Source organism: Seriola lalandi, unplaced genomic scaffold, assembly GCF_002814215.2.
Source record: "Seriola lalandi dorsalis isolate HSWRI2012SDOR001 ecotype SW California unplaced genomic scaffold, Sedor1 jcf7180002053950, whole genome shotgun sequence".
NCBI classification, from domain to species: Eukaryota; Metazoa; Chordata; class Actinopteri; order Carangiformes; family Carangidae; genus Seriola; species Seriola lalandi.
This window is the reverse complement of record NW_019524503.1, coordinates 113465-126909: the sequence shown is the minus strand read 5'-3', so window position 1 is coordinate 126909 and position 13445 is coordinate 113465. Positions and strand designations below refer to the sequence as shown.

The window sequence follows — 13445 nt, the reverse complement described above, 5'->3', positions numbered from 1 at the left end:
CTGGTGATACCCAGCAGCAGATCATGGAGCTGAATGTGACTGGCCCCAGAGTGTCTGAGTAAAACTACAGGAGGACTAGTGATGAAAAAAGCAACAACATAGCTGAATACACAGAGCTGGAGGCTGCCTGTACAGTGCAAGTGTGTCTCGTTGCGTGAGTTCATCTGTTTTTCAGTGTGATGCAGCAAAACACACAACACTGGAGCAGGGCTTTTCCTGCTGACAACACAGCCTCCTCCGTCAGCTCTTGACAAACTGAAGGTTGTCTTCATGGAAAACACAATTTTTTAATGTTGTTCTCAGTGGATTTGTGATTTGTAACTGCAGTTGCGGCATCATGCCCATGCGGTGTGACGCTGTATCATAATCAGCACAGGTCGCAGGAGAAGAAGAACAGAGCTGCAATTTTCCTCAAGGAATTTTGTCCAAAGACGTCTGTATATCCACTACATCAAGAGAAAGTTAGGCAGCAGTGCATTGATATTTCATGGCTGTTCAAACAGATGAACACTGTTTCTTTTGCATCCAAGCATGTCCAATTTCTTAAAAAGGTTTCCTAAATTAACGTTACACCCAATTATTCTACGGCCAGTTTACGAGGAGGAGAATCACAAGGACAGGTGAAACACTGAAGACATCAAATGATTATTGCAAGCAGTTAAAAAGTAATAATTCATGTTACTGACGAGACATGGTAAATCCATCAGGTCTGACAGTAGAGCACAACCACAGGAGGAGGAAGGGACTGGTGAAGTAGAGGATCAGAGTCAGAGTGCAAGACAGGACGAGGAATCCTGGTGAGGGTGTTTTAACGCAAAGACGATTTTTTATTCATCTTCCCAAAAGACATTCAGAATAGAAATCCTCCTGAGACCTGGGATAATTAAAGTTTGTGTATTTCAGAGATCATTAAATAAATACAACAAAATAGAACATGATACAGTAAAGAAAACTAAACGTAGTCCTTTGTTGACAAAAAAAGATTATTTTCATTTTTGATTGATCTGTTGATTATTTCTTCAATTCATAATTTAATTTAGTCTTAACAATGTCATGAAATTATGAAAAATGCACATGGTGACATCTCCTAAATTGTTATTGTTTATTGAAATTACTTAGGATTCACTAACTCCCCAAAATATGATGCTTGTAACAAGGTGTTTGATTAATGCTTTTGACTATCATTGTTTTTGATTCGTTTGTCAAGCACTTGTAAACTATGTTTCTAAATGGTGCTATATAAATAAAGCTATCATTATTATTATTATTATTATTATTATTATTATTATTATTATTAAGCCAGCTGAAGGTGCAGTACACATGTGTGCACATGATCAAAATAGCAGCACCTCCACCTCATTTTGAGTCAGGAAAAATCCTGTGGAGGAGAAAAAATATTGTTACTAAATGTGCAGACAATGTGGAGGCATGTCCCGGATACAGATAACCTGCACATCTTACTCGTTAGATTAGAGGTTTCTATCTGTGACAGTCTGTTCCTATATGATGAAAATTAGTATTTATCTCCACTCTATGCAAAACAGGACAGACAGGCAGGCGCTGCAGCCCTCCAGCCATGACTGAATTAACTCACTACACCACATCAACAATGCTAGACCAAAGCCTCAGTTCCTCACTGAGAGTGTCTTCAACAATATCTATATTTTTAGATCTTCATCCAAGTTACAAATATGAACAAACACAATCTATTTTTTCTATTTTACACACAAATCATTGCCTTGTTCTTGTTCATATTGAAAACATTGTTCAAACATTCAGGGTGTGAAGTATGTGAACCCCTCAGCTAAAGCTAATTGGAGCCAGGAGTTATCAAACCTGGAATCCAGTCAATAAAATAAGACAGGAGGTGTGTGTTTTAGCCCTTTATCTTTTTGCTTCTCTCGTACTCTCTGTGCTCACATGTACATACACAAGTTAAAGACATTGGCTGTGCTTTGACTTCAGCTGATCATTCAGAGAAAAGTTAGAAGCTATTCCTGTCACCTGCAATGTGATCACAATACAGAGGTCTGTCTGCAGAGGGAAACCCCGACTCTTGGGTGACTCTTTCCTACTGAGTATAGCAAAGGTTTGTCCCAAGAGACGCTGGATTTGTTGCTACATGCTTTTTCGAAAAAAAAAAAAATCACTTAAGGGTCTGAAATGTTGTGTCAAAGGCACTATGTTATCAACAATGCTTGTTCATGCTAAATAACTGAAAAAACAACAACCTATGGTGTAACCTTATCACTGTCCTGTCTACATGCCTGTGCACAATGAGTGTGTGCTGGGACTATCAACACTCACCGACCCCCCGTTGGGCTGTGATGGAAGATGGTCAGTTTACAATAAGTAAACAAGGATTATTGTGTTTAGATTTCATATCACACACCACACACACTCCTGTAACTTTCACCAGCAGAAAAATGAAATACAAAAACTTGTAACTGGAACTACCGATGATGACGGTAATGAGCTCAACTCCAGGGTAGGCATCACATGCCTGCAGTATTGTGGTTCTGCTGTTATTATCACAGCCCTAGTTTTCACATGCCACTGTAGCTGCTAATATCCTCATCACTCTCACAAGATTGCCTGTGCTTAAAAAATGCTGATATTTTGGCCTGACTATCAGACATCTGGGATGAATGTCCATCTTTGGTTTTAGAGGGATTTATAACACTTGTTGGAAAGCTTTTATTGAACTTAAGGAAATAAGTTGTAAACCTGTCTGTTCTCTCTGTGTGTGGAGTGGCTAAGACACACACACACACACACACACACACACACAGTGAAACAGAAAGCAGAGTAGAGGAGAGAAGTGCCACCGTAAACGGGACTGAGTTCCTGTGTGGGTGGGTGGGGGACACTGGTATGTGTACATGCCACACACCAATTAAAAATAGATACTGTAGATAGATAGATTAAATAGACAGAAAGACAGAGCACAGGGGAGACAGTACACATATAACAATGCAGCCCTCTGTATCCAGACCAGTCAGCTCTCTGCTTCACTCACTGTCCAAACAAATCACAACAAAGCTAACACCACCATCAACAGCTACCAGGCATGTGCTGCTGTTAAAGTTTCATAGTACAGTCATAGTACAGTTCAACTCCTCTTACGGGAGAGAATACGTCCCGATTTATATCATTGTCTTTAGAGCGCCATTACTCCTCAATGTTTTGAGCTAGAGACATGCCGTTTTTCTCAGTTGAACTAGAGAATCAGAGTTTTCCGACAAGCTCCTGTTTGTTTGTGTGGGTCATTAGCTTCTGTTTATAAACTTATGTGTAATTTTGGAAAAGCTTTGAATAGTCTCATAGTCTCTTGCCTGGCACATTGCTTCATTCCACCTGAGTGTCTATTAAAACAGTGCATGGTGGATGTAAATCGTGTGTGTAATTACCAAAATACCCCTAGCCTATAAACATTTTACTAATTTCAAATCTACAGAAAGTGAATAAAGTTCAAGAAAAATACGGTGCAGGACATGTCAGAACCCCATCGCATCAACAGCCTCCATCACACTCCCACTTCATTTGATGTGTGTTATTAATAATGCCAGAGGACAAAGTGCAGAATGAAACCTTCTTTTCTGGAGTCCTCCTCTGAGAGCAACCCTTCCTCCTCGAACTCACTGAAGTGTCTTTTTTTGGCGACTTACCACTTGGTTTTGCCATTTTTCCTAATCCTGAAGAAAGGGGTAGTCCAGGCATTTATACTCATTAGCATATCAAATTTAGGGCAGAAAGAGGATGTGTGTGGTATTCGTGCATGTGCGTTCAATTCCACGTTAATTGGGATATACAAAGAAAATGTGCATGTTTTCATACATCTGAATTTTTGGGTGAGTATGCATCTTTCCAGCTTCATGCGTATGCCACGTATCAGTTTGAATTCTATGTAAGGCTTTAAATGCATCTTTCAAAAACATCATCACCGAAGATAATTCAGGGTCTTGCAGAATCGTACATAAAGAAAATTAACAATCAAGAAGATAAACTCTTATGGAAACAGATTATTGACATTGTATTCTGAGATTCTTTCAGACTTAAACTCAACACTTGTAAGTATAGCAGCCATTACAGGGACTACATGTGAAGTCACTTCACACCCACAGACTTCACCATGGAATGGCTTCTATCTCAACATTCACCCAAACAGCATTAATGACTACCTGCCATGTGCTAATTACCTCTGCCAAGGATATCATGTTTACACCTGTGTTTGTGTGTTTGTCAGCAGTATTATGTCAAAAGCACAGCACCGATTTGCACCGAACATGGTGGAGGAATGAGGGATGGGTCAGGGAAGACATTTGGGCAGATCCAGATCATTTACTATGAATTAGAATTTTTTTTCACTTAAGTCTGGTGAATGTAGTTTTACATTGGTCTTGGTGGAGGTCTGCACTCTCTGAGTGCCCCTCAAGTTTGATACTGCACTGCACATTTGCCTTTCAAAGTAAAATCTAACTTAAAAGAGAATATTTTTCATTGCATGGTCTAATCAAAGTTTGTCCATAATGAACAGTTTGTCCTCCTCTGACATTTGTTTGTCAGTGTCTGAACACAAACCAAGCAGCAGTGACCACACACACACTTTAAAGAAGCATGTATCAATAGTGACGTTAATGAGTCATGTCAGATTAATTAATGCGAACTAACGTCTTGATTTATTAATTAAACTGCTTGTTATATGTTGTCAGTATCACAGCCACTAAACAGTGAGAAGGTAATAATCCATATGAGAGGATGTTTTAATTGCGTTTTACTGCTAGCCTGGGATCTCTGTCAGCCTCTGGGAATATCCATTCACTGTAATAAAACCAATCTAATTAACTTGTACAGAAAATCTGAATAAGATTACTGTAGCAACCAACTTACAAAAAATACTCACATGGGAATTCTGAGAACCTTTAATTGCAACTGTATGACCTGAAATCTGCCTATAGTTAGTGTGATATTAAAGACTTACAGACTGTCTTCAAAGAAAAACAATAAACAAAACAAAAACAAAAAACATACACACTACTAAACCTTTGTAGACATGCTCAGCTGAAAGGTTGGAGAGTTGGTTGGCCCTGGAAGGAGGCTGATTAGATTCCCCAGACATGCTGGGAAGTATGAGGCGCCTTTAGGCAAGTCACTCAACTCAAGCTGCTGTGCTGCAGACATGAGAGAGAAACCCAACTGGGGCTAATCTGTCTCTTTTCAACTATGTTTGATGACATTACTTTGTGGTTACTGCAATATTTCCCAAAGGAATAAGGACCCAAACCATCTCTTTCTTTCATCCCATATCATCCGTGGCAACAAGCAAAAGAAAGGTGTTAAATATCACATAAACATAACCAAATGTAAGTCTGTTCACATGAGAAATAGATCCCTGGGGCGAGTTTTAGTCCTCCTGTGACGTTTCAAATGCCCTGTTGACACTTGTAACTGTCCAGGGATTTACACTCAGTGAGCGTAGAGTCATGCCACTGCTATAATCCATGTCTGTCAGCACAATATTAGAACAAACAGCAACAAAACCAAAGCTGTCTGACTGATCCGCCAAACAGCAACAACACTAACACAGTACTGATTATTTCTCTAGAAATATTTTACTATTAAAAATGACAAAGCTGCAAAATACCAAACACAACCAGAATGATAGCCAAAAGATTTTACAAAGAGAAAAAGTCCTGTCACTCTAACAAGGATCCACATAAATACCGATGATTCAACTCAGGAGCTGAGGAGTCCCCACGTTATCAGTCCAGTCATCTGCCTTTTTGTTAATGCATCAGTATACACAGAAGCATCAGCCCACACTGGCGACTACGAGTTGACTTGGAAGTTTTTCATTCGGGTGCTAACTGAAATTATTTCAGGACTCTTTATTGGAAAACCAAAAAGGCTGTTAGAAAAAGATGACTCGTATCTAAAGGCTAACCCCAGCCCTACTGTGTAGTCACATAAGATAAGATAGTTATAAGATGGAAGTCAGATACTTTCTGCTGTTTTTGATGGTCAGGGTGACCCCTATGCCTACATATATAATACTGTGTGTCTCTTTAAAAAGGGAAACTTCAGCATCCCTGGATACCATTATCTGCTATGCTGTACCCTTAAATGTTGAAATAACACTGACGTCACAGAGCTGCATCATGACGCTCTCTGCCCGTCTGCTGTCTGCATGGTACAGCTCTGTGTATGTGTGTGTTTGTGTAGCTGTGTTTAAAGTATATCACAGTTTGCAATGCCACTGTGTTCATCACCTCTCACCCCTGGCCCACAAGAGAAACATGAACAACACGGCTTATGGATGGAAACATAAATCTAGGCACTACACTCATAGGAACCTTTAAAACATTAAGAAGATCAAAAGCTAGACAATGTTACAAATCCAAGACTAATCATTTCATCAACATTTCAGGCACCTGAATTCTGTAAACTTCGTTTCCCAATTTTCTTTTCTTTTTCATTTCATTTTGTATCCTAAGTATATGCAGCACAAAGCCCACAGATTGTTATCTGAATCTCTGTTCTAATGTTTTCAACAACTCATCTTTCTGTATAGCAAACTGTCTTGCAGTAGGCATCGAGTTTTACTATAAGCATCTGTCATGATCCAAGTCATCTTCACTTGATCTCTGCTCCCTGTGATGATGATAAAAACAAGATCATACCTTGTCACATCCAGTATTCCTTACACAGCTGTAGGTCTATGAACTGACCATAGCTGGGTGATGAAAGCATAAATGTGTAGGCTGTGTGATGTCATGACACACGACTTGGACTACAAACAATCCTTACTGAATATCTGGTCATCTTGAATCCAGACAGAGATTCTGTCAGAGTAGGGCGGGGCGATAAAACGATAGCAATAATAATCGCGAAATTATTTTTCCTCAATAGAAACAATAAAAATGGTCGCTAAATGTTCGATATAATTGATTGCCATGCTTATAGCACGCAGACAAATGAATCACGAAATCAATCATATCGCAGGAATAGAGGTCTGCATTGCACAAGTTACGATAAACGGTGAGAAGTATACATACTGGCCAGAACGTGATATTATTTACAGACGCACGTAGTGGCTGACGGGTTGAAGTTGGAGTGGAGTAAGCAAATAAGGCGAAATAACCGACACCGCAGAAAAAGGAGGACGAAGATATCGTCGACGAGAGAGGACACTCAACTTCTATAGTTTAGAGATATTTTGACTATTTACAGTCCGACAGAACACAGAGCAGTGTGCACTGCACACTGTGCCGGAGACACGTTCTATCAAAGACAGGCAACACCACAAACCTGTTTCATCACTTGAAACATTATCACCCGTTAGAACACAGAAAGTAAGAAGTTACAGGGCCAAACGAGTGGTAAGGTAGTACCCAGTGCAAATCTTCTTTATGTATTTTTTTATTTTGCTGTCTGATCATGTTACATGTGTATTGTCTCACACTGCAGAACTTAATTTTCTATTCACTTTGTTGAGTAAAAAGGATTGAAAAGGATTTTGATTTTAATCATGCATATTTTATCATATTTTGAATGTTTATACCTCAGAGTTTTTCGAGTTTATCGATATCGACTGATATGTGATTTGTGCCATTCTTTCATGTAGATCCTCTCAGGCTCTGTCAAGGTTGGATGGTACAAGTGTACAACCATGTGGACAGGTCTCTCCAGAGGTTTCCAGTCGTGTTCAAGTCAGGGCTCTAGCTGGGCCTCTCAAGGACATTCACATAGGGCTGGGTGATTAATCTGATTTTATTTTCAGTTAAGATTTTGGCTTCTAACGATTATGAAAACAAAATAATTGAGATAAAACAATTATTTTGTGCCACATTCTGTTCCCAAAATAAATTTCATCCCCCCTACAAAAACCATCCACCCATCCACTTCTGGGTTACGTTTCAGCATACATTAACAACGCTCATAGGAGTGTGTCATCTTGAGCAGTCATCCACTTTTTATATATAGTTGGACCAGCCTTTAATTTTCTTGGACTGAGTTAGCTGACCGGAATATGTTGAATATAGTTTACCAAAATATTGAATATGTGTTTGAGTTTTCAGCTATGTAACATAGGCTATTTGGTCTAATTCATTTTTATTTATTATTTTTATATACTGAACATGTGTTTAGTAGTTTTCAGGAGGTTGTGGAAGTACACTAATGTTACAACATAGTTATTTTGATCTAATCTTAATTTTTAATGAATTTTTTATATTATATATTTAAATGATATATTATTTATTATTTTATTTAATTATCCATTTTTTTATTTGTTTTTCTGTTTAATTGTATTTAAAGATCAAGAATGTCCACTGTTAAAAAGACAGTTTTTTTAATTTCTATAAATGCGTGGTATTTCCAAAGTCAATGAGAAATCGTGTGAAATAATTGTGATCTCAATATTGATCAAACTAATCGTGATTATGCTTTTTGCATTCACACAGTTGACCCTTAACTACTTAAGTGTTGTCTTGGCTGTGTGCTTAGGACCATTGTCCTGTCCTGTTGTAAGGTGAGCATTAGGCCCAGATTGAGGTCCTGAGCACCAGGTTTTCATTAAGGATATCTCTGTACTTTGCTCCATTCAGCTTTCCCTCCCATCCTAGCTGCGATGTTATTGGGCAGGTGATGAACGGTGCCTGGTTTCCTCCAGACATGACGCTTAAACTGAGGTCGAACAGTCCAATCTGTGTTTGACCTCTGTCCAACTAACAGGAGACTATTGATGTCTGAAGTGATTTTTATGACCCTACAGTATATATAGTGAAGTTAATGAATATTTTTGTAGTATCTGTTTTTGGTGTTGCACTTTATAGACGGTCCCTGCGCACTCCTCTTACAGCCGGCTGCTCAAAGAGACCAGTGTTATTCTTCCAGCTCTGAGCACGGCTCGTTTAGATGAAAATTAGGTTGTAGCTCGTTTTCTACTACGGGTGGAAAGAGGCGTCGTTTGTGTTTTAACGTCTCTCTTATGAGTTATTGAATTACGAATCTGTGACTATCTTTCCAACTTTACCGAAGTGTTTTCCAGAGGAAGAAAATAAATCCAGTGTTGTCCTTAATCAGCGTAATATCGTTCAGCTGGCTGTAACCACATCTAGTTACATGATAACCGAGACGACGTCTGTGTCTTACAGTGATTGGATTTCAAAATATAACGCACAATATTTTTATTAAATCCAGGGAACACTAATTGATATTAACAGTGTGTCATGTAAAGGTCGTTCAAGTAGCTTGACAACACACAAAGAAGATCAATCATCCTGTAAGAAAAAGAAATTAACATTTTCTCACCTTGAGTGCGTCTGTTTGCTGCTCGACTGTCCGTTTACTCCGTTTTATTTCTCAGTTTTCTGATCGTTAACGAACCGTGTGCTGCAGTGGTCTCGTGCAGCAGCTCCGTGTGAGGACACGGGGATGTACAGTACCAGCACGCGCTCCGGCTGGGTGACGAGAGAACTGCAGGCACGAGAGGCGGCCGCGAGGGGCTCGACCAACCTGTTGCTTACGTCAGCACAGCGTACTGCCATCACTCTGCCTCTCTGTTGACAAGAAACAAATACGCAACAAAAAACATCTACAAACACATAGATATGCCATTTCTGTATCAAGTCTCCTATTTTTTCACTGTATTTTTTTTATTGTGTCTATCTAAATCATCATCATGCGCAGTTGATAGTTGATCTGTTGTGTACCGCTAAGATTCATTTACAAAAAATAGATGAAAACTGGATTACTTACTATACAGTTTCATTATTTCCCCGGGCAGCTAGAAACTAAAGTCTATGTATATGTGTGTGTATATATATATATGTATGTACATAGGCCTACATATATATATGTATGTATATATGTATGTACATATATATATGTGCGTATATTGAAATAAAATATCTGAAACTATTTCTAATCATACAAAGAGCTTCTTTCCCTCAAATTTCGTTCAGAAATGTGTTTAAATCCGTGTTAATGAGCATTTCTCCTTTGCCAAGATAATTCACCTGACAAGTGTGTCATATAGATACATACATACATACATACTTTATTTATCCCCTAGGGAAAATTCATGTGTCCATCAGCTCATTGTTGATAATAATAATAATAATAATAATAACAGTTGATAATAAATAAACAATAATAATTAGATTAGTCCACTTTCTTTGGCTGAGGTGTTGTATTGCCTGATGGCAGTGGGAACAAAGGAACCTCTCTGTTCTGCAGCGCAGTGAGATGAGACGTTTGCTTCTGTAGCTGCTTCTCTGTCCTGCCACAATGTTGTGGAGAGGATGGTCGGTATTGTCCAAGATGGCCTCCATCTTACATTGCCTGCGTCTCTCCACAACAGTCCTGAGTGAGTCCAGACTCCTGCGAAGCACAGACCCAACCTTTTTTACCAGCTTGTCCAGTCTCTATGCGTTCATGTCGGACAAACTGCAGCATAAAAGAGTACACTGGCCACCACTGATGATAAAACATGTGCAACATTTCACTGCAGACATCAAAGGACCTGAGCCTCCTGAGGAAAAAGATCCAGCTCTGCCGCTTCCGGTAGATGGCATTTGTGTTCAGGGACCAGTCTAGTTTACTGTCCAGGTGCACACCTAGGTATTTATAAGTGTGCACCACCCCAATGTCCTTCCCTTGAATGTTGACTGGCTGAAGGCTGGGCCTGGACCTCCCAAAGTCCATGACCATCAGCTGGGCGTGGCCTGATCCACATTTCATTCACTCCCATACACCCAACTTAGCTGCAACACTAAGTTCTGTTTGAGGGAATTCACACATCCAAACAAACATGAACCCTATGCAGAGCACAGACATGAACTCTGCTGTGGGGCGCTAGAAGTGGTTTCTGTAGGAAATAGAAGGAAGCAGCTTCAAAACAATACCAAGTGAAGAGCTATGTAAGTATATTAAATCTGAAAGCCTACAAGTGAGAGATGTTAGTGAAGCCTGTGGTTTGATTGGTTTTATCTAAGTGAAATATTTGAAAGAGACATTTGAAGTGTCATTGTGTCAAACTGAAATACAAAACAAGCAAAAGTTAATGGACAGTTGACTTCTTTTTAGATGTGTACTACTTGCAACAGGTTTAATAGAAACATTTAGCACTTAGGCAGTGAGCATATATAGCAACATTTGTGTCGTGCATAAAAAAGTGAACAAGTGAAGCTCAGAGAGGAAAGTCTGTGTAAAGCATTTGCCTTCAAACATCAGCTTCCCAGGAGAGAGGGTGGGTTTATTTTTTACATAAGAACCAAGGCTGCAGTTGAAAAGTCAAAGAAATCTGCTTTCCTAACCACTTGGGATCGATGGAGAATGTCATGAGGTCATTTTTAAAGGTCTGCAGCACAAGTCTATAGTATATCTGAAAACTGATAAGTTGCTTTGAAATGTGAGTTTTAAAGATGAAGAAATTTATGTATGTACACCTAACTACCAGCAAAGAGTTTTGGGACAAACAAGAATTCTATATAGTGCTCAGACAAATGGAAAATCTGAGCATCCATGATGACTGAGCAAACTCCATATGCTGAAGAAGATTGTGTAATACATTAGAAAGCTCCAGAACGGCATCTAAATGGACCTTGAGGTGAGACAGTGTTGTCAAGAATGAACTTTGAAGGTCAAGCTGTTTATACTGTTTACGTTCCATCTGAGCAGCTCAAAGCCCGTCAGCAGCACTGTGGTTAAACTGTGCAGCACCCAGGTGTGAATGTGAGAGACTATGAATATAAGCAGGGCAGTAAGTCGAAATAAACACTCTGTCAGATTTCCCTGGATAAATAAAGGTTAAAGCAGTGGCAGACAATAAGTTATCAAGTGTTTGTCAAGAGAGAAAAAGGAGGAAAAAAATGACAGAATAATAAAACCTCCTTTAGTTTGAGGTCAAGAGCACCAGTCTGCAATACACACCTACACACACACACACACACACACACACACACACACACACACAGTCACTGGGGTCCCCTCTCTCTGCTTATGCAACTCCTACGTGAGAGTGTTGCCATGGCAACTTGGTGCACCTTTAATCATAGCGCATTAAATCTGGTCAATAAGGCATGGGTCGCCAAGGTAACAGAACTATTACAACAGCAATTAACACACACACACACACGCACACACACACACACACACACACACACACGCACACACATACACACACACACACACACACATACATTGAGAGATGATAGCCAATAAAAAGCATATGCTCACTGAGCAAACAATTAGTCTCAGTCTCAGAGAAAACGGACACACACAGAACTTCCATCAACTTCTACACCACATCCCAACCTGTGGCCTCCAAAGAGTTCAGCTGATGCTACAGAGATCAAGGTAATACACACTCAGACTGTTGTCAGATTAAAGGATAAGAGACTGGATAGTTCTGGATGTCGAGCATCACAATCTATTATAATTCTAACTAACCTGTCGTCTGTGTAATGACAACAGCAGAGCCTATTCACACTCAGAGGTTTGTTAGCAGCTACAGCACCCTGCATCCCCTGTGATCTCAGCAGGAAATATCAGTCAGTTTCACTTTTAATATGACTTTGTTACAAGGATGCACTGTTGCAACTAATGATGCTTCTTTCATCTCGTCACACTGCTTTCAAAACAAAACTTTTTCTGTCTTTGCAACTTTTTTCCACACAGAACAAGGTTTCAGCTGCATTTTCAGTTGTCCATTTTATGTAGAAGGGAACCCTGGGTTTAAAGCTACGCCTTTTGTTTCAGGCAGTCAGGCAGTCACCCGGCCGCCCTGGCTCCCTTGCTTCCTTCGGGAATTGCAAGGGAGCAAGATATGAAGAATTCCTGAGGCTGTAAAAACCAAAACTGCTAAATATAGATTTTTCATTTTGGTTTTCCTCCCCCAGCTACTGCTGTGTGCTGGACATTTCAGACATTCAACTGATGCTCCTGCTCACAGTGGATTACAATGAGTCAGCATCTAGTAAACTTCGTGTCGTGCCCTATCAAATTACATTCCTGCCTCATTCTCCGCCACCATTCAGATGAAATGTGACTTTATTCTGTAAAGGAAAAGGCCGACTGTACGTACTTCATCTCTCAGTGCCTTCTCATTCATCTATGTCTCTTTCACCCACAGGTTCAAGTGGAAAATGAAATTTCTTTCTATCCTCATGCTTATTATTCTCTGCACATTCCACATCGTCTTCATTGTTAACACCTCGTCCTCCTCTTTCCAGACCTCCCTCCCTCTCTCCCTTGCAGTCATGCAGAGTGATTGAACAGGCCATTAGGATCCCTGCTGGTCACATGATGAACATTAAACAGAAACATATATACATTGGGCCAGCAGCACTCTGTACTCTGCTGCTCAACACATTTCCTCACAAAGAGCTAAATTAAATCAGGCTCTCACATAACAGACTGCAGTTTTATTTCATCTTAAAGGG

General features: G+C 39.7%; 1 protein-coding gene across 2 annotated transcripts in view; it reads right to left on the bottom strand.

Moving 5' to 3' along the window:
* LOC111652355 (glycerophosphodiester phosphodiesterase 2-like) overlaps positions 1-9451 on the bottom strand; it is a 42774-nt gene extending 33323 nt beyond the window's left edge. For both annotated transcript variants that reach the window (XM_087172996.1, XM_023402600.2), the window contains exon 1: positions 9313-9451. The gene's annotated coding sequence lies outside the window, so the exon portion shown is untranslated. The remainder of the gene's footprint in view (positions 1-9312) is intronic.
* Positions 9452-13445: the final 3994 nt, after the last annotated feature.